General features: G+C 37.5%; 1 pseudogene; it reads left to right on the forward strand.

Annotated features, from left to right (window-relative positions):
• Window positions 1–12,698: 12,698 nt before the first annotated feature.
• LOC145030330 (dehydration-responsive element-binding protein 3 pseudogene) lies at window positions 12,699–13,774 on the forward strand (annotated as a pseudogene).
• Window positions 13,775–23,104: the final 9,330 nt, after the last annotated feature.

Consider the following 23,104-nt stretch of genomic DNA (forward strand, 5'->3'; position numbering starts at 1 on the left):
AAGTTCTAATATATTAATAATATTATTTGATTAGTTTGATCAAGAATTAATTTAGAATTAATTATGTGATCAAAAGATAACTAATTAAATATATGGGTTGATTATGTAAATCATCCATATCTTGTATAGTGGGCTAAGAGGCTCCATGGATTATCAAGTTGGGTTCCACCCATAGGATACTCCATGGATGCTCCATGGGAGTTACAAACCCATGGGTCATGGAAATGAAGAGTCATGACACATTAGGGTTTAACCCTAGATGTGTCAACACTATATAAGAAACATATTCTCCACCAAAATCGGTTACACTAAGAAACAAGAGGGCTTGGCCGTTTTTGAGAAGTGTGTGTTCTCTCATAAGTTCTTCCAAGAGCATTTGGTGTTGTGTGAAGCATTTGAGGCATCACACTTGGGGTGCTAGGCTCACAAGGTTTCAAGGAACACAAACAACAACAAGGTAAGTTATTCTATCTATACTTTAAGTTAAAATTGTTCCCCATGTATGCTAGATAGGAATATAACCTTGGAATTCAACTTTGCATGATAATTAGACAAACATAGATCCAAGGTTATTAGGGTTGCATGTACACTTAGGAAGTGTTAGAATGCTCAAAACCCATCATTAAGGACCCCATTGTTGCCAGAAGGTGGATTGCAGACATGGAGTCTTCCCAGTTGACGAGCTTCTACCCTGAGGGGTCGAAGGTCTGGTATGTTGCAGGTTGTTTGAGGGACAGAGCTAGAGATTGATGGGATTTGGTTGGTGATTCACTGGGAGCCCCAACCCTTGAGGCCATGACTTGGTCGGATTTTGTGACCATGTTCAGGGCCGAGTTCGCATCGGTTGTGGAGCTTCAACAGCTGGTCAGGGAGTTCTTGGATATGAGGAAGACAACTGATTCGGTGGTGTAGATTACCACCAATTTTAGGGAGAGGGCCTTTGGAAGACCCGCTACCACGACATGCTGATGGATGACATTCGGAAACATGTCGGCTACTCCGCATACCCCACATTGGAGGACATGATTAAGAGGGCAAGGGAGAGGGAGATTGATATAGAGTACCTCGGGAAGAGGAAGATAGAGAATGGACAGGTTACTGGGGTTTCGGGGAAGAAATCCAAGGGATCCGACTCTAGGTTGAAGGGCCAGCAGGGTTGGAGTTGCTGTAGGAAATGCGATAAGCCACATGAGGGGGTTTGTAGACTAGGTTCATCGGACTACTATAAGTGTGTCAATATTGGGCACTTTGGCAAGGATTGTACTACCCATACTCCGAACTTTTAGACATCAGAACTGATTTGCTTCCATTGTAATCAGAAGGGCCATAAAAAGGCCGACTGCCCGAGACTAGTCCCAGCAGCACCAGTGGTGGCGCCAACTCCGACGACCATGCGGATTATGGATGACTGACAGGGCAAGATAGATACTCCAGTGGTGAGGAGCCAAGCCTTCTAGTTGACCGCTGAGGAGTTGCGTTCTGCACTCGATGTGATGATATGATCGTTCCATGTGAACAATATCCCAGTCCAGGTGTTATTCGATTTGGGAGCTACCCGATCATTTGTCTTTCTTGCACTTAGCAAGAGGGTCCCTGAGTCTTTGGGCATGTTGGATTGCCCTCTAGAGGTCGAGATTGCTGATGACCGATCAACATGAGCATCCGAAGTTTTCAGAGATTGTGTTTTGAGGCTGTATGAGGAGCGCTACCTAGTGGATTTGGTTCCCATTCTGTTGCATGGGAAAAAGGTTATCATAGGCATGGACTGGCTAAGCCCTAATGGGGTGGTGATTGACTATGCACAAAAATTGGTATGTGTTAGGACTCCAAGTGGGGGAGAGCCGGTGATTCAGGGCGATAGGCCGCGACATGGACCAGCTATGTGTTCATCAACGAGGGTTATGTGCTACCTTTAGCAGGGTTGCACATAATATGCTGCCTACATTATGGATACCCGTGAGGTGGGTAAGGCGACTGTGAGTGATGTACCAGTGGAGTGAGAGTACTCAGACATATTCCCAAAGGAGCTTCCTGGGATACCTCTGGAGAGATAGGTGGATTTCTGAATCGACCTAGTGCGTGGTGCGACTCTGATAGCCAAGGAACCATATCGGTTGGCTCCTCCTTAGATGCATGATCTGTCTAATCAACTGTTGGAGCTATTAGACAAGGGATTCATTAGGCCAAGCAGTTCACCCTGGGATCCCCGATCTTGTTTGTGAAGAAGAAAGATGGGTCGCATCAGATGTGTATAGATTACCCAGAGCTGAACAAGGTAACAGTGAAGAACCATTACCCACTCCCGAGGCTTAATGATCTCTTCGGCTGGCTACAGGGGGCATCTTGGTTTTCCAAGATAGACTTGCATTCAGGCTACCATTAGATGAGGTTCAGAGAAGAGGATATACAGAAGACTGTGTTCCAGACTCGCTATGGCCACTACGAGTTCGTGGTGATGCCCTTTGGGATCACCAATGCTCCTGCCACGTTCATGGATCTCATGAACCACATATGCAGACCAATGTTGGATCAGTCTATGACAGTTTTCATTGATGACATCTTGGTTTATTCCAAGTCTCGAGAGCTTCACGAGGAGCACTTGAGAAAGGTGTTGGATATACTGAGGAGGCAGAGCTTGTACGCCAAGTTCTCCAAATGTGAGTTTTGGTTGTGCGAGGTGCAGTTTCTTGGGCACCTTGTCAACTAGAACGGTATTTTGGTCGACCTGGCCAAAGTAGAGGCCGTGATGAGATGGAAGGTTCCGAAGTCTGCATTTGAGATTCGGAGTTTCCTGGGATTTGCAGGCTATTATCGGAGATTCATTCAGGACTTCTCCAAGATAGTCGTACCCTTGACCCGGTTGACGAAGAAAGACATGGTTTTTCCCTGGGGGCCTGAGCAGCAGGAAACGTTTGAGGCATTGAGACAGAGGCTATGCGAGGTGCCGATCCTAGCCCTGATAGAGTGTGTGTAGGATTTTGTAGTATATTGTGATGCGTCCCTTTCAGGTTTGGGCACATTTTGATGCATAAGATTTTGTAGTATACTGCGATCCATCCATCCCGGGGCGACGAAGATGTACATAGATCTTCCACATGATTATTGGTGGCCCTACATGAAGTGGGATGTAGCCTGGTACATTGAGAGATGACTGACCTACAGGAAGATCAAGGTTGAGAACCATAGGTCTCATGGAAAGACACAACCGTTGGATATCCCTATGTTGAAATGGGAAAATATTACTATGGATTTCACCACGAAGCTTCCCAGGACCGCACGGGGAGTGGATTCAATTTGGGTCATCGAGTATCAATTGACTAAGCGCGTCCATATCATTCTGATCTAGGAGAGCATTTTGGACGAGAAGCTGGCCGACATCTACATTCGAGAGGTAGTAGCACGACACGGAGTGCCAGTCTCCGTGATTTTCGACAAAGACGTACGGTTCACTTCCAGATTTTGGAAGAAGTTTCATGATGATTTGGGTAATCGTCTGCACTTCAGCACTGCTTTTCACCCGTAGACGGATGGTCAGAGTGAGAGGACCATCCAGACTTTGGAGGATATGTTGCGGGCATGCGTTTTAGAATTTGGTGGTAGCTGGAATACCTAACTTCCCTTGGAAGAATTTTCCTACAATAATCGCTACCACGCGAGTATTGACCATCCTCCCTTCCAGATGTTATATAGGAGGAAGTGCAGAACCCCAATATGTTGGGATGAGGTTGGTCAGAGGGTCATGGGGATTACTGAAGTGGTACTCAAGATGACGGAGACGATACAACAGGTCAGGAGCAGGCTTCAGACTGCTCAGAGTCGGCAGAAGAGCTACGCCGTTAGACGTCGATCGGACCTAGAGTTCCAGGTCGGAGATATGGTTCTCCTAAAGGTGTCACCTTGGAAAGGTGTCATTCAGTTCAGGAAACGAGGCAAGTTGGGCCCCAGGTACATCGGTCCTTTCAGGGTTGAGTTCCGAGTGGGAAGGTACTGTAAAGGCTGGATCTACCAATCGAGCTTAGCCATATCCACAATACCTTTCATGTCTCCTAGTTGCGGATGTGTAACGACCTAATTTTCACGTACAAAAATTTTCATTTTTGATTAAGTGATATACAAAATATTTGTAACAAAATATCATCCGATCATATCATTTAATAAAAACATGTCTCGTATCTGAAAACCGAATCGTAAAAACATAATAATGTCAGAGTACAAATCCCAGAATAACTCATAGTGCGGAAAACAAAAAGTGTGTGTATGATGTGCCGCTACTGTGCCATCTCCTCCCCCTTCGCTGAAGAGGAACTTGAAACCAAAATTGTAAACTGTAAGCACGAAACTTAGTGAGTTCCCCTATTGTACCACAAACCATGCAATCATATAGTATACATACTGCCGGGCAATTTTGGGGTGCCCGACCTACCCGGTACAACCATTCTGGGGTGCCGACCTACCCATGCGGCCATTCTAGGGTGCCGTCCTACCCATACGACCATTCTGGGGTGCCGTCCTATCCATATCAAGCCATTTTGGGGTGCTGACCTACCCGTTGGTCCTAACAACCGACCCTCGGGGAATATTCCACCACTTACTGCTACTATTATATATATATATATCATAACATAAACATACTATCAGACATATATGGGGTGTCCGAACTACCCTTCGGTCCTAACAACCGAACTTGGGGACTATTCCCCTCCTACTACCGCTATCACATATAACATATCATGCCAGCATATAAACATATCAACACATATTATCAGACATATTTGGGGTGTCTGACCTACCCTTCGGTCCTGACAACCGAACTCTACTACTATCACATATAACATATCATGCCAGCATATAACATATCAGGTAGTAGCAAAACTAGACGATATCACAAAGAAATTCATCTAATCATACAACTCCTACTGGTGAGCCGACATTGTGGTCGTAGACCCACAACTACTGGAAGGCAACTCACCTCGTAGTAGCTACTGATCTGCACGAGAATCCTCTGACTGTCGCCACTGCTGCTCCGGAAATCCTCCGGCTATAATCCCCACAAAACACGTAGTCAAACACTGCTAACTGTTCTTAGGGTAAAATTACCAATTTACCCCTGACAAAGTCAAAGTCAAAGTCAACTTCTATTAGACCTGACTCGCCGAGTTGGCTTGCCAACTCGCCGAGTCCCTATCCTTCCATTTATCCTTTTACTCATCTTTACTCGTCGAGTTAGGCGGTGACTCGAAGAGTTTTCCTTCTAAATGAACATCGACTGAATCCTTATCCGACTCGCCGAGTTGTATGAACAACTCGTTGAGTTCATCTTCAACTGATACACAGGTCCTGTCCTTGACTCGCCGAGTTGCATGAACAACTCGTCGAGTTTATCTTCATCCATAAGAAGATTGTCTTTGACTCGCCGATTCTGCTCATGAACTCGCTGAGTCCTATGAACTTTCAGAACAATGGCTTAGTCCAGAATGTTGAGTCACTCCCTGGGACTCCCTAGAACCTTTCCACACTTAACTGGGTCCTTATGACCCTTAACTAATGTGGGACAAACACCTTGGACTCTCCGACTCCAAGGATTGACTTGTCGATTCGGTCACATCCACTCACTAAATCTTCGATTTCTAACGTACAACCCTTGATCAAAAGGTAGATCTAAGCTTCTACAATCGATCTAGCACGTAAAGTTACAAACTTTACGTGCATGCATGGGACTTTGAGCTCAAAAGGACCTAAAACAATCTCTTACAATTCATGGGGCCTTCTTTGAGTGCAAAATCCACTCCTTTCTGCATTGCAACCCCTCTAAGGACTTAGATCTGAAACATCAACTCCTAACCATGCTTGCAATCATGGCTGGTGACCAAAATGGCTTAGAAAAGCCCTAAAACTCCACAAAAAGGGACCTATCAAAAAGAACAAACAAGGTACAGACCTTATACCTTCTGAAGACTGCAAACGATGCTCAAAATCGGATCCTTCTAGCCTCTTCTTGATCCTTCAAGCTCTTCCTTCCTTCCATGAGTCACAAAAGCACCAAAATCACTCCAAATGCCTTAGATTGCTTCAATAACGACTAGGGTTTGCTATGGGGGTATTCTGGGAGCAAATGGGATGAAGGAGGCCAAGTTAAGGTGTTCAAATAGGGTGCAAACCCTCGGGTTAGGGTTTTTGTCCAGACAGGGCCTACTCACCGAGTCCGGAACCCGACTCGTTGAGTCCACAACTTAAACCCCGCACCTCATCATGCTTCTACTCAGCGAGTTGGTCCTTTAACTCGTCGAGTCCAAGGTCAAAATGCAAAAATATAAATAAGAGAATACGTACCAAGAACCAGGTGCTACAGGATGTGCCTGGTAGATGACTCCGCGGTGGTACCTCTATAGGATATTCAGGTGGACGACATCCTGAACTACATCGAGCGGCCGGTAGCCATCCTCGACAGGAACACGAAGGACATGAGGAACAAGAAGGTCGAGTTGATAAAGGTGCCATGGCAGCACCACAAAGGCTCAGAATGGACATGGGATCCAGAGGACGAGATGCGAGAACATTACCCTGAGTTATTCCCAGTAGTAGCGACAGACTTCGAGGACGAATTCTAATTCAAGCGAGGGAGATTTGTAACGTCCGAAATTTATAAGTATTTGGAGGAGAAAGAAGTTTGAAGGAGTAAGGATTCAAAGGGAGCTTGTAGATCCAGGAGATTAGCACCATTTTTGACTCATTTGAGGTATCAAGCTTCAAACTTGATCATTGCATGTTTAGATTCGATTTTGGGGTGTTTTATGTCACTTTTGGACCCCATTGTTGTGGATGCTTGAGTCTTGATAGTTTCAGAACATAAGAGCTATCCTTTTGGGCTCTTAGAAGCACCTAGAGTAATAAAAATCGGACCTTGATGGTTAAGCCACAACCATGCAAGTGTTTGAAGGTCATAAAGTTGGGTTAAGGACAAAAAATCATGTTTTGACTCCAACCATGCATGCAAGCACATAAAGTTTGTGACATTATGGACTAGGAAGCCTCAAAGATGCTGGATCTACATTCTGGATGTGAGGACTTAATGGATTAAGTCATAAATAAAGCTCCAAGGAAGCTGGCCAGTATGCCGTGCGTACATCCTATACGCATTGCGTACTAGGTCAACTTCCCGTTGTAATCAAGGCCAACATACATTGGTCGTACGTGCCAGGTATGCCGCACATACGTATGTAAAGTAGAGGGTTTGGGCTTTTGGGCCTTAGAAGTTTGGGCCTAGATAGTTGGGCCTCATGGCCCACTGTGGAGTAGAGTTTCTGGGCCTAGAACCGAGACTTATAGTATTGGCCCTTTTGGGCCATATTGGGCCACTCGAATTATTTATTTTGGTACTAAGGATTTATTGGGTTTACGAAAGGCCTATTTGAAGAATTAGGCCTAATTTAGAAAATTAGGCCATTAGTGGGCTGGGAAAAATAAGATGGAATGGGGCCTTGGGTATGGCCCAAAATTAGACTAAGGGGTAAATGGTCATTTTACCCTAAGAAGTATTATGGATTTTAACCAAGTATTTTAATGTTAATGATAGCCGGGGAGTCATCGAAGCAGCTGTTAGAGATTCCTTCGAGTGATTTCCGACATTCAACCTTACGAGGTGAGTTACCTTCCAGTAAAAGTGGGTCTAAGGCCACAATGCTGGCCTACTAGTAAGAGTGATTGTGGATGATTGTCTTCGTGATAATTTTCTAGTTGCCACTATCTGATATGTTTTATGTACTAGTATGACATGATTTTATGTTGTAGTGGTAGTAGGGGAAATAGTCCCCATATCTGGTCGATAGGGCCAAGGGGTAGGTCGGGTACCCCAGTATGCCTAACAGTATGATTATGTTATGCTTTTTATGTGGTAGTAGTAGGGGTGAAATAACCCCGTAACTGGTTGAGATAAATCGGAGGGGTAGGTCGGACACCCCGGTATGTCTGATAGGGGTCGGTTAGGCACCCCGGTATGCCTAGCAGGGGTAGGTTGAGCACCCTGGTATGCTCATCAGGGTAGGTTGGGAACCCAGATATGCCTGGTAGTATATGTTATGTATGGTATGTGGTATGATAGGGGAACTCACTAAGCTTTGTGCTTACAATGTTTAGTTTTGTTTTTAGGTACCTCTTCATCAAAGGGGAAGGAATCGGCACGGTAGCAGCGCATCACACACACACACACACGAAATTTCCGCATTATGAGATTCTTGGGATTGTACTCAGACATTATTACTATCTTATGATATGGCTTGAGACATATGGCTATGATTTTATGAGATGATGTAACTCGATGATTTTTGCTTATAAATATTTTTCTAAATCGTTATATCAAAATGAAATTTTTGGTCTTGAAAATTTGGATGTTACATTGGTGACCCCCCTGGGAAGTTTTCACATCGGGAGCCCAAAGCGGACAATATTCTGATATGTGTAAGAGGAGTATGTTACAAATGGTATCAGAGCTAGGGCACTGGTCGATGTGTTCGACGGGGACATCGAACCCTATAATGGGTGGTGAAGGTAGGGTTACACTTGATCCCACATCGACTTGGAAGGAGAACAAAACATTTCCTTATAAGGGGTGTGAATACCTTCCTTGTCACAATGCGTTTTAAAGTCGCGAGGGTAGCAGATCCCATAAGAACTTTGCAGTTAAGTGTGCCCGAGCGAAATCAATCTAGGGATGGGTGACCCCTGGGAAGTTTTCGCGCCGGGAGCCCAAAGCGGACAATATTATGATACGTTCAAGAGGGGGATGTAACAATTTATACTTAATGAGGAATGATTATGAGATTCAAATCCAAGATCCACAAAGCTTGGAGCTTTCCAGGTGTTCCTCAATAAAGTTCTTCCTTCACAAAAGCACACTAAACACTTAAAGGTTACAAAAACTCACACACGAAGATATCCACCCCCCTTTAATTCACACACACAATCAAAATTTCTTCCAATAATCTCAACTCTTCCAACCAAAATGCTTCCAACTTAGTTTCACTTTTCGGTTACTATTTGACATCACCACCTTACTGACCATAAATGGATCCATCAAGTTTATCAAAAACCAAGAGTTTGTAGGTGGTGTTCCTAGCTATTATTCACAAATCCAAATGTCACAACAATTCTAATTCCAAGACCCACCACTCCGAACAACATCTCAAATCCAAACGTAAATCTAATTCCAATTTCAATCCCAATCGCCTTTCATACCCTCAACTGAAAATCTTTTCGATTCCAAACCTGAAGAACAATCTCAACAAAAAAAGGGAAAAGGGCCAATTATGTGATCAACTTTGGTTACGTGTTATACAACGATTTTGTAAGGGTATGGTTCAAGATCCAAATTACCGGATGTTTGACAAATGTAACTCGAAATGGAATCTTGTAAACAAACTCGTGATGCATTAGAACAAAATTTACACAAACTTTCAAAAGCAATGGGTTAGCAGAGAAATTGAGGCGAGTTTGTTGAAAAAACGCATGTGAGATTCCAAGATGACATGTTAAAGCCTTTTAAGTTCATTCATGTATGTGAAGTTGTCAAAAGAAGTACTAGGTGGAAGGAACTTGCAACACATGAAGACATTGCTAATCCACCTAAAAGAAGCAGGATATCTTAATATTCAAGCTCACAACAAATGCTACTGGATGGTCACATAGGCGTTGATCTTAATGATGATAATGATGACATTGAAGAAATGCGCCTGCATCCTTGTCCCATGGGAAGGGACAAAGCAAAATCTCGAGCAAAAGAAAAAGGAAAAAATGACATTTTCAAATTCGTCGGTCGGAACTGAGCGGCCAGCTAAAACGGATGAAATGATGGCGCAAATGGAACAATTGAATACAAATTTGGAGAAACATATGACTGGAACCGTCTGACCCACATATATCCGTTGTTAATGCAAGATGTGAGACACCTCGACCCCGAAGATTAGGAGGCGGCTAAAGTAGTGAAGACGTTGATCCGAGAAAAATATAATCTAAAACGCAAATGAAATTTCAATGGTATGTTTCGTTTTCTAGGGTTTTAATGTAATTTTTGATTTCATGTTATTATTATTATTTTTTCTTTTTTAGGTTTTTAATGTAGTTTTTAATGTAATTTTTAATTTAATGTTATTTTTATTTTTAGAATTTCTGAAATGTAATTTTTAATTTTATGTAATTAAATTTAGTATGGTTTTTATTAAAAAAAAGTTCTTATTTTTTTTATTGAAATTAAAAAAAGTTCAAAGGTAAAACCATCACCACACCCTAGTTCATAGATAAAATTCGTAAAAAAAAATGTAATAGTTGATATGTGGTCATGGTTTTACCATTGTCAAAAACATGACAATATCATTTAACCTTAGACCAACATGTATTTTGGTTTTGAGGTGGATAAAAGAGTAACATGCTTGTATGAAGGAGTTCCCCAAAGTAGGCTTGAGGAGTAAAGTAAAGTCAAGCTGCTTTAAAAATGTCTTCAAGTAAATTGGCCAAGCACAAAAAATGTTGTATTATTAATCAATACGTGTTTATACCATTTGCTAGCACAAGAAGCAGTGTGGCTTCTCAAATGAGTGCAACAAGTCATGCATTATAATGTCATGACCACTAGATTTATGGACGTAGTTTTTAAAAGAGTTAGTTTTGCAATCCAAAAAGAGCTAGGGTGTGTTCTGCAAGGAGCGTTTGAGAGTGTTTGAGAGCTTCTAGCTTCTAGCGTTTGACAAGACGCTCCGTTTTGAACAAAAAACATTGTTTGACACTATAAGCTTGTAACGTTTAGTTAGAACAAAACGCTCTGAGTCCAAATAATACTTCATGCAGCGTTTAACAAAACGCTACAAGCTACAAGTTACAAGTTATCCGCTAACAACTAATTTTGCCGAACATATCCCTAGTAGTGGAGCTTGTTATCTATTTGTCTTTCATCTTGTTTTAATTTTTTTTATATGGAATTTGATTAACAAAAAAAATACACAATGTAAATTGCCTTAATAAATTAAAAAATGTTAAATGTCTTTACTATAAACAAAAGTTACAAACTTGAACAACAATTCGAACAGTAGAAACCGTATGCAAATGCAATTTTTAGATTTTATCATATGGTTTGTGGCTTTCAAAAATTTCAAACGGAATATGCGGTGTTTCCACTCTAATCCGCAATGCACAACACCATAAACAACCCTAGTTTATATATTTTAGAAAAAAAAAACTGCTACTCGCACACTAATACGCGAGAACTTTATCGAAACGTCTTTGGTTTTGTCCCAAGCAAAGTCATTTAAGCAGGGAAAATTCTAATAAAATTTTAAAATACTGTGATTCTAGACAATTATGTTTTAATCCCATTTTAAAATTTTAAGCTAGATATCAATCAAACACCAAACGGCTTGAAAAATTCAACGGCGTAACGGGCAAATGAAAGAAAGGAAAGGAAAAGTATATCGGTTGTCCCAACGGCCATTTATTTTGAAATAATAAAAGACAGTGACGGGAATATCATTTTATATGAATTATTGGTACTCCAGTTACGTGGGACCCATTCCCTTACTGACACGTGATAATAACTTTCTTACACTCTAGGTCTCTACATACATGGGAATCCTCAATTTCGGATATTCCGTAAATGATATACTGATGGAGCAATCACTTTTTTGTATTTTTCTAAAATTAATTAAAAGAAAATCCAATGTATTTTCTTTTACAGCTTATTTTTCAGTCATTTAATACAACAATATCATTAATACTTTAATGCAATAAGTTTGTTGTTTTTATAATGGGATTGGTTAAAAAGACATCCCATATTGCAATATGGATACCTTAATTAATTTTTTAAATATTTTTATTGGCTGAAATTGTATTGTTTTCCTAAAAAACTGATTATAAGTAGTTAATTATTGGTTGACTTTTTAAAAAGTGGTCGTCAAAGGGGTGTCTTATTAACAACACCCCAAAATGGTTAATAGGGTGTCCAAAGGGTGTCTTATTAGCAACACCCTTTTATAATACATCTAACCTTTTTATAATATTTACAAAAGTCATAATAGTTACTTACGGTAAATGCTTAAATTTTTTCACAGATTATCAAAAATATGTTTATCCGTAAACAATAGTTTTTAGACATACACAATAATTTGTATTTTATATATTTGTACTGTATAATTCTATAAAATATAAATTATTATGTATAACCAAAATTATTATATAGGGATTACCCTTGTCAAAAAGAATAATAATAATGTTTTTTTATTCAACTAGCTCGTTTTAAAGATAAATTAGAAGTAAAAATTATATTGCCAATCAATTTTAATTATTATAAAAATATTTAAGAAGCCAAATTGATTATTAAATAATATGAACGCTAATCAAAAAAATTATTATTTTCTATTTAAAGTATATTAATCTAGATTGACCATAAATTTATTACATATATCTATATATATACATATTGGTTGTAAACGTGTTTTAGTTAACTAAACTGACAACACCTTTTTTTTTTTGAGCAACTAGTTTTTTCCCCCTTGAAACTAATATATTTTATGAAACTTATTATATAAGATAACAATGACCATAAGCCAATAAACTCGAAAGGTAAACTTTAGCGACTTCAATTTAAAAAAAAATAGTTAGTTAGCTAAATAATATAATAAATATATAAAAATTGAGTGATGTTAATGTTGTTCCTCCCCTACATATAACACACGAACATCTTCATTACTCTCATGAGTCTCATCAATGGCTACTCTTCCTCAAACCCCAGAACCCGATACACCTTCCTCCTCTTCTGAATCAGCTTCGTTGCACAAGGTGGTGGAGGCGCCGGCGGCATCCAAGATGAAGAAGAGAAGTCGGAAAGACGTGAGCTACAAGCACCCTGTTTACCGGGGAGTTCGAATGCGGAGTTGGGGGAAATGGGTGTCGGAAATACGACAACCGCGAAAGAAATCTCGCATTTGGCTCGGAACTTTTTCCACGGCGGAGATGGCGGCCAGAGCTCATGACGTCGCTGCTATGTCGATCAAAGGAAACTCTGCTGTTCTTAATTTCCCCGAACTCAAAGACTCGTTACCACGTCCGGTTTCCCTCTCTCCTCGCGATGTTCAAGAAGCCGCAGCAAAAGGAGCCACCATGCTAGAATTTACTTCTTCCGGAACTCCGGCACCGCCACTACGGCCACCGCCGGGTGATGGTTCAAATCCGGCGGATGAGCTGGGTGAGATCATTGAGTTACCGAGTTTAGAAGGATGCTTGGACTCACCGGAGTCGTCAACGGGGTTGGTGATGGTTGACTTAGTTGATCGGTGGATGTATCCGTCGTGGGCTGTGGCTGACATTGATGGTTTTCTGGACTTCATCTCTGATCAGGTGGCGGAGAACGGCAGCAGTAATCTTATATGGGATTGAAGTACGTTATACAAATATACTAATATACTTTTTTTTTTTTTTACCAAGCCTGCAAGCCACGTAAAAACCCCTATTTTTATTTTTGGAAATATATTTGTAAAATAATATTTAATGGTATGTTGATAACTTTATAATCAAATAAAAGATTAGATTATTCAAAACAAGAATTGTTTTTCTGGTAATCATATAATTTATTTGGTTATAAACTTGCAATAATACTTTTTAAGTATATTTTTAAAAATATGTTAACCAAAATAAAATTCGATTTAATTTTTGCGTTTTACGTATAATTTACTTATTTTATTCCCTTAAATTTTATAATACTTTTAACTTACTTTGTAGCTATTCATGGGTTTTCACCATTTTGTATAATATTGTTATACATAAATAAACTATATTTGCCATTCTTTTGTGCTTGTAAATAAAAGAAAATAATTCATATTCTATTTAATATTTATAGACGAAGTGACACAAACCGATATTTCCCAATCATGGTTGAGCCTGAAAACGTAAGCATCGTTTTTAATTCTCGTGTTATTTGAACTTTGGACACATAATTGGTATCAAGAATGGACACTTGCAAAAGGCCAATTTTGATGTAACTATTCATAATAAAAAAATAATTAAAAAAAAGCGAAAAAATAATACTACCTAAAAGCCGAAGAAGTTGTTGGAAAAAATGGTCTGAAAATGATGTTTCAATGTTAATACTTACGTTTCAAATTTTGAAATGTACGTTCGATTGCCTGATTGTCCCACTAAACTCGCCATTTGTTTTAATAGCTATTATGTACACAGTTGATGTAAAGTACACTATTGAATGGAAAAAGGAGTGAGATTAAACAAAATTTGTTTCTAGAAGTTTATATACCAACCGATATGTTTTCATTTCTTAGAACTTAGAAACTCTACTAAATTAACGAAACGTAAGATTAAAGAAAACTTGTCCGTAGTCTATTATTTGAAGAGTTGAATTATGTATAGAAGGTTGATGTTTCAAACTTTAGTATATCAAAAATATATATCGTTAGTGTTTTGTGGTTGACATTTCACGTAAGTCTTAAGACACGTTGACATGAGCGTTCAAATAATACAATTTACAATTTTTTATTTTTTATTTTTGAGAATATCTTGATAGGTTTTAGTTACATAAACAAACACAAGAATATGAATATAAATAAAACTCTCCACTCTAAGTAGATTATATTTACCCTTTTAAATGACTTTTATAATTAAACTGGTTTTTTACGATGAAAGTATTATTATTGGCAATGCTAGCAAGATGCTAGTGTCAAGCTCAAAAGGATTTGTATAAATTCTAGAAAATCAGGAATAAGAAAGTGTTAGGTTTTCTATGCAACTATATATTATATTAAGACAACTAAAGCATTCAAAATATATCATAAGTGTACATGCGCCCTAGGATCTATGTTTTACTAATATAGCATCATATTTTTAAAACCAAACTAAGTAGATAAAGAGAGGGAATCGAATACTAACCTTTGACAATTGGAATTACTACTAGTTGCTTGATATTATTGTTGCTTCTTGGAAACACTAATACCCAAAGTAGAGTACTTCTAATAGTTCACACCTAAAAGTTAAGAACCCTAGAAACTAAAGGAGAGAGATGTGTGTGTGTGTGTGTGAGAGAGAGAGAGAGAGAGAGAGAGAGAAAGATTATACATGAAATTCTCAACCTCTTAGGACATAAGGGACGAAATTATGAACTCCTAAAGACCCTTTTATATAGTTGTCGTGGTAATATGATAAACCTGATTTGAATCAATTAAATAATCAGATTTAATCATGATTTAAATCTCTTCCTTCTTTGTTACTTGGATTAATTTTGGAACCCTCCAAGGAGTCTCCAAAAATGTCCACCACCTATAGGGATCCAAAATGTTTCTATTTGTTCAACTGTTAAACAATTAACATTCAATCTTCGTGCTTCTACATTAATTCCAATTAATTCCAACTACTTTCTAATTAATTACATGTAATAATTTAATAAACTATTTTTTCGATCTCCTAAAACTGTTTCTAACTATTCTTGCTCTTGAGGACAACCCAAAAAAGTCTTTGTTGTTATTATCAAAGTTACTTCAATTAGTTATGACATTGGACACATATTTCCAACAGTCTCCCACTTGGACAATTTATTAACTACTATTAGTCAGATAGACTTCGAATAACCAACAAAGCGTGCCTTCCATAGCAACTTTTGAACTCTGATATTATCAAGAATTCGCACTTATATAAATGATCAATTATTCATTTGTTTCTTTGAAGATATCATTATGGACTGAGACATGGATTATGAATCAACCAAACAATCCATCAGTATGTTTCTCAATTTTCGATTTATGACAATAAAATCAGACTACTAATCAAACACATCAATTAAGTCTGGCTAAGCCTAGCACACGAACATCATCATCAAATCACCGAGAGGCTGTGATATCGTCTTAATATAGTGTAAGGGGACAAATAAACTTTGACTACATAGCTTTTGTATACTCATCAAATCATGCAAAGACCTATCCCTTATGAACACTGGTTACGTATAGTGTTAGAATAATACTAATACACAACCAAATTGTATATAAAGAACTCAATGTCTCTCCATTTTAAGAATAGAAGACATTGTCGTCTAAGAATTACACGTGACTGGATCCATGAAGTTGTTAGGTCTAAAAAGTATTGTGTCAAATGTATGCTTTATCTTTTGTATAATTCAGAAATGGGCCTATCCAGGTTCGGAATTACTGAGTTGTCTAGTCTCTATAAATAGTGCATGCATGTAACATTTTAGGGTTGCATTTTGTGTAAGCCCTAAACGTTGTTGTATGATCTTATAGAGAAGTTCTTTTTTTAAGAACTCTTCTATATTTGTTTGAATCTAATCATCCAACACACTTTTGATCATTGTTTCTTGTCTTTTATCCACATATTTAATATAAAATCTATCGATCATCTTATTTATTATTTCTACAATTGGTATCAGATCAGGAGATAGTGTAATTAATTCGCTATTCTTATGTAGGGTTTTGCTAGGGTTTTACGTTTTACTTAGATCTGTTCTTGTGGTCTCAATCGATTGTAGATTCTAGATCTAGATCTCAAGTTTTTCCCTTGAACTCGATTCACGTTTTATACATCTGATTCTATATTTGTTTTAGTGAATTCTTTATAACATGACTCACGAAGATCCTCATTCTCTTTCGTTCAATATCTCGAGCAATACTGGATCCACGTCAAGGATTCCAATCCTCTTTTACGGGAGACTATGAAGTCTGGGCGTTGCACTTTGAAGATTATGTTCTTGGAATCAAAGAACATGGTTCCACAACATGGTATGCAATGACGCAGGAGACGTACACACATAATGCTACCAAAAAAGAGATCAAGACTCTGACAGAGTACAATGCACTTATTGATGAACATACTTACGTTCCACAATATGAGAAGAATAAGCTGATGAGCAACATAAAGGAAATAAGAATTATACGGTTTACTCTTCCTCCAGACACTTTTCGTCTTGTTAGTGCATGTGATACTGCTAGGGTATATGGGACAAGATGAAGGAGCTATATTCAGGAGATGTTGATCTAGAACACTCTTTGCAAACGAATCTCTTATATGAGTTTGGTTCTTTCGTCCAAAAACCCGACGAGAAGTTGAATCAGACATTCAATCGCTTCAACCACTTGCTAAGTAGAATGCTAAAATATAATCTTGAGCGACGTGCTATTAAACCGAAGGTCACGTTCATGAACGGTCTTAGGTCAGAATGGAAGGCTATTGTGTCCACTATGAAGGAACACGAACAACTTAAGATCTATACGTTGACCAACCTTATGGGTATTCTGAGATCTCACAAAGAGGAAGTAACAAAGGAAGTGAAGGTTGTTTCCAGCATGGGATCCTTGGCATTGGTTGCGAACGGAAAGAAGTCAGCAGAAGAAGATTTTGAATATGACTTTTTAGATATCGAAATCTCAAAAAAAGACAAAGATCTTATTGTGTTCAATCCCAAGAAGTTCTTTAAGAAGAATTTCTCACGTCACAGAAATAAGTTTAGGCAGGGTAATTTAGTTCAGAAATGCCAAAAGATGAAAGTTTTAAGAACTCTAGGAATGATGAAGAAAATAAGGAAAAGAAGCTTTTGGGTTATTCAAGTTATGACTGTAAATTATTGTCACGACAAGAATCACTTTGCGAAGGAATGCATGCTGAGGAAGCGGAATCAAAAGAGAGAAACAGAAAAGGATAAAACCTATTATGTTCAGAAGATAGAGGAACTCAAGAAGAAGAATGCATAAAATGTGATGCCAACATTGATCGTATAAGAAGGCAGTGATGATGATGGACGATTCGAGGTGTGGTCTACAGACTCGGAGGATGAGGAGGTCTGGAAACCTACACATGGCGGGTGCTTTATGGTAAAGTCATAAATGCAGGGTTATGAAGTCAAGTGCTTGATGGTTCAGAATGGAGTTTCGAAACAAAGAGGGTATGCTACTGACGGTGGTCAAGCTTCCGAAAACTGTTTTGCTATGAAGACAATTTCAGAGCAAGTGAAAGAGTGTGAGAAAGTGGTCGATAAGGTACATTCTATACTCAAATCTCTTAACGTTCTTGTGCCTCATTATGATTATGAACTAGATGATTTAAAATTTACTATTTTTAATTTTAGTGATAGTTCAAAAAGAGCTCGGCTTAGTAATTCTAATCTAAATGATCAACTCAACAGGGTAACATTTAATAGTGAAGAGAGAAGATTAAGAATAGTGGCATTAGAAGTAGAGCTCACTAGATCAAAAGATGACATTATTTACCTTAAAAGAGATAGTCTTCCACTTTTGAAACAAATGAATATTTTTTGTTTGATTGCAAAACGATTATATTTTAATATTACTCAGTTGTATTTGGATTGTGAAATAGGGAAATGTTTGCATAAAATGATTTTTACCCTTTCTCGAATTGAAAGAGGATGAAATCGATGCTAACTGTTATAAATGTGAATCGATTGTTTCTTCGGATGACGTTTCTGATTCATATAGGTTTGGACTTGAGAAAACCGAGGAATACATACAGTCCAAAGACCATAAAAATATGTTGACATAAATGTTAAATGAAAAGATAAAGAACAAATCAAACTTAGTACTATGCAAAAATATGACTCATTATGCAAGAAATTAAATTCAGAAAATACTTTTAATTTTGAAAACGTTTATGAATTTGATGAAAGTGATATGAGTGAAATTTTTGTAGATGATGAAATTTATTGTTCTATTTTTGTGCAAAATGTTAATGAACATAAGAAAATTTTGATTTTAGAAAACTCAGTTGAATTCGTTCGAATTGTTAAAAACAAAGGTTTATAATGTTTTGAAGAAAAAGCAATTATTTTTCCTAAAGTCCAAACTGTACCAAATCAGGTTTTTGTTAAGAAAGGACTGAGGAAAATATGATACATCTAAACCTGGTTGCTGATGATAAAGCGAATGGATGCGATGAATTCTTCTGGTCGAAGCCAATAGATAATGCCGAGGAAACAAAAGGTCTATCAAAAATGACCTCTTGGAAAACTAAAAGGAAATACGTTTTGGAACCATTGAATCATGTGGACCTTTGTTACGATAAGGTTGGGCCTAGTGGAACAAAAGGTGTTTCAAGTGAGACCTCTTCAGAACAACACAAAATGCCAGTCAGAAAAGAAAACCTTGAATCTAACATATAAGTTTGTTGAAGAACTTATTGCTTAGAAAAGACAGTTGAATGCTAGATATAGGAACAATTTGAAAGAAAGAAAGCATTTTTTGAAAAATAAAAATTCAAATCAAAGTTCTGTCAATTCAGAATGCTCTTCTAATAAAAAAGTTGACTCCTCTCAAACTCCGAAACCAAAGTCAAATTTTTCTCCAAAATCAAAAGTTTCGAAACCAATTGAAAAGTCAAAATCAAAATGTTCTCCAAAAACACAGTTTCAAAACCTCTCAAAAAATCAAAAGATTTTACGGGTAAAAGTAAAGTTGTTTCGGAACTAGAGATTACTCTCAAGGAATACAAAGCAAATTTGAAAAAGGAGGAAAATGCATTTTCAAAAAGGATGGAACCAAAAATCAAAGAATATATTCCACAAAAATCTAATTTTGTTGAAATTAATCTTTATGATAACAAAGTGAAAGCTTTCAAAAATCGAAAAAGCGAGGAATCATGTTTGAAAAGAAAATCTTTTTGGGTTGATAAAACTAAGATATTTCCTATTCAAAAGAAATCCTCACAAGGACCCAAGATGGGTTGGGTTACTAAATTTCTCTAATTTTTGTAGGTTATGCATGGCGAACAATACGATTCAGAATGGTATATCGATAGCGTCTGTTCTCGTCACATGAATCGGAAGAGAAGAATTATGAGAGTTTGAAAACAACGCCATTGGAGAGATAAAAGGCTATGGAATGATTGCAAATGGGGAATTCTCAATTCGGAAGGTAACATATGTAGAGGGTCTGCAACACAATCTAATAAGTGTTTCGCAATTGGTTGTAGGTACTAGTCTGAAGGTGACTTTTGAATGGAAGGGAGAGATGTATCCTCTGAACTTGTATCTGATCAAAGGGAAACCATCTATTTTCTTTCTTACTATCACACCCCAAACCAGGATGGCAGAAATGTTTTGGGGTGGATGACTTTCATGTAATGTATCATAATATAATGAATAATAATGATTAAAGCAACACAACCATCATAATTATAATTGAGAAAATTACATTGTATAAGAATGTTGTTTTTTCAATTCCAATAACATTACGACAAAATAAATAGTGTGATGCTGTAACGTTCATCCTCGCAACTTTGTAATTATTTTTTGGATTAGAAGTCTAAGCCCATAACTATTATTGGTATGTACTCGACCCGAGAGTAGCATGGTCCATTTGGGTTGCATAACACCAGGACAATTTGTTAGGATGGATTCTTGAGAGAAGGTTATATATGATTTATTAATATATTATAAGTTCTAATATATTAATATGAAATCATATGTTTTAATTAGTATTGATCAAGAATTAATTTGGAATTAATTTAGTGATCAAAAGAGACTAATTAAATCAATGGGGACTGATTGTGTAAATTAGTTATATTTATATGTGTTGGGCTTATGATCCATGTTGGATTAAGTTTATGTATGGATACATAAAGAGTTGGACCACATGAACCATGGATCATAAAACCCATGGGTATGGATTATGGTTAGCCCATGATCCTTGGAATTCTACATATAAATATATGAGTACATAGCCAAAATCATTGACTTAAGGGACTTGGAGTTTATGGAGTTGATTTGGTGTGGAAGGAATTCTCTCTCAAGAGCCACATTTTTCCTAGGTAATTTGTGAGCCATTTGAGGCATTCATAATTTTGGTTCTAAGCTCTTAAGGCCAAATACAACAAGGTTTCAAGCTACATAAAAGGTATGTCATCCTAACTAGTATTTCATATTGTTTATGTTAATTGCATGCTAGCTATAGGCTTAATGCTTTGGAAATACCATTACATGTATAATTAGAGAAAACATAGATCCAAGACATTTAGGATTGTATGTGCACCATAGGATGTTGTAGTATACAAAACCCAACAGTGGTATCAGAGCCATGGGTTGTTTTCTATTATATCTGATGTTATTATTGGTTTCTGAAGCAAAAAAAATCAAATTTTTTGCATTTGTCAGCAAGACTCGCCGACTCTACTCGGTGACTTGACGAGTTGCTTGAAGATACTCTTGGACTCGTCGAGTGCATCAAGGAACTCGGCGAGTTGGCAGTCCTGAATGCAGATTTTTGAGCTTTTTGGTCTATTTTTTATTAGGATCATTACCACAAAATGTTTTTGTTCATAAAATTTGATTTTGATGCTATGGTAATGTTCATTCTCATCCAAATAAAGGATAATTGTCAAAGTTTCAAGATTTGTATAAGTTTGTGTGATTAGCTAATTTCTTGAAAATTGTTGATGTGAATTATCTTTGCTTATGAGTTTGATCTTGTTCATAGAAAATTTATTTGATTATTGTGTTAATTGGAATAATTGATCTTGATGGTTTTTATGAACTCCATACTTTTTCATCAAGTTATGGAAAATGAAGAGTTTTTCATTTAAAAGAACATTAAGTCTCATAGGTTATGAAAATGAAAAAGTCTTTATTGTTAATGTCATCATAAAATGTTTTATGTCTTCCATAACTTGTCTTCAAGTTATGGAATTTGAAAAGTCTTCCATAAAAACCATATTAAACTCATAAGTTATGGAAACCAAAAGTTTTTGAATTGTTCAAAACTTGCCCTCAAGTTTTGGAATTTGTAAAGTTTCCTCCCATGAATACTTTAATTCCAAGTTAAACCCTAGAATTTTAAAGTTTAAAATTCTACCCTTATACTATTATAATACAATAGGTTTAATATATATATATATATATATATATATATATATATATATATATATGTGTGTGTGTGTGTGTGTGTGTGTGTGTAAGAACAAAGTCAGTCTTACCGTTAGTAGGCCTCATTCACGAAGCCAGTCTATAAGGGAGGTATAAGGTTACTACCTATAAAATGACAGTTTAATGGGTGTCCACTCTCATCCACCGCTTCCTTGACTGGTGGAGGGTCGTTAGTCGAACGGATAGGATAGGACTCTAATTCTCCCTTCATTAAAAGTATAATGATAAACATAAAGTAACTAAACTTTATTAAATTCCCAATATTAGTTACTTTAGGAATATGTAAATATGGTGCTAACCCATGAAATTACACTTTACACCTTGTTAAGTCGTTAGTGGAGCGTGTGTAGTTAACCGGCACACGAATCTGGCACTGACAATGCGTGGCAAAGGGTAGCTTGATATTAATCATAGTTCAATGGAGCGTGTGCGGTTAACTGGCACATTGATTAGGTGGTTGTAACATTGGGTGTACCACGCTAATTTGCATGGTTATTCACTCCTTGTTTGTGATCTTCGACATCCCAATCACAAACTTGAAGGGCACAATCGAGATTTAAACATGCCATTGAATAGTTCAATGAATCACAAAGGATCTAGGAGTTTCAATTCAGTTAAAACCTAAAATTCTTTTTTGTTTTTCGTGGTGGAAATTGGTAAATCATCATTTACCTACCTTCAAATATTTTTTAGCTTGGATTACGGATCCCTCTTCCAAGTTATAAAATATTGTGTTGGGTCCTAGCCTTAATATGTCATATTGAGTGTTATATTAAGGACTTAAATCAACTTGCTTAAATTTCTCCCTCATAGATGTCTAGTTCAGACAACTATGGTCTTCCTTATCCTTTTGGATAAAGCTTTATTAATGAAGATGATATCCCACATGGCGATCAAGGTGAAAGATTAATCCTTTTATCGTGCATTAATGGGACTGGAAATCATACTTCACTGCCTCCACCTCCTCCAATTATTCTCCATAACCCACAAGTTCTTGAAAAGTTCAAGGTCACTCAATCCCTATTGGCAAGCAATGTCTATATGTGCTCACATCTTGGAGATGAAGTCACATATTGACAAGCCGGGAGAGTTGGGTGTCGAAGTCTCGAGGAAGTTGGTTGTTGATTGGGTTCTTTAGTCACTCCCTGATGACAGATCACGGCATGACCCTTATCGATCTTACTT

The sequence above is a fragment of the Lactuca saligna genome, chromosome 1 (genome assembly GCF_052625555.1).
Source record: "Lactuca saligna cultivar CGN05327 chromosome 1, ASM5262555v1, whole genome shotgun sequence".
Classification (NCBI taxonomy): Eukaryota; Viridiplantae; Streptophyta; class Magnoliopsida; order Asterales; family Asteraceae; genus Lactuca; species Lactuca saligna.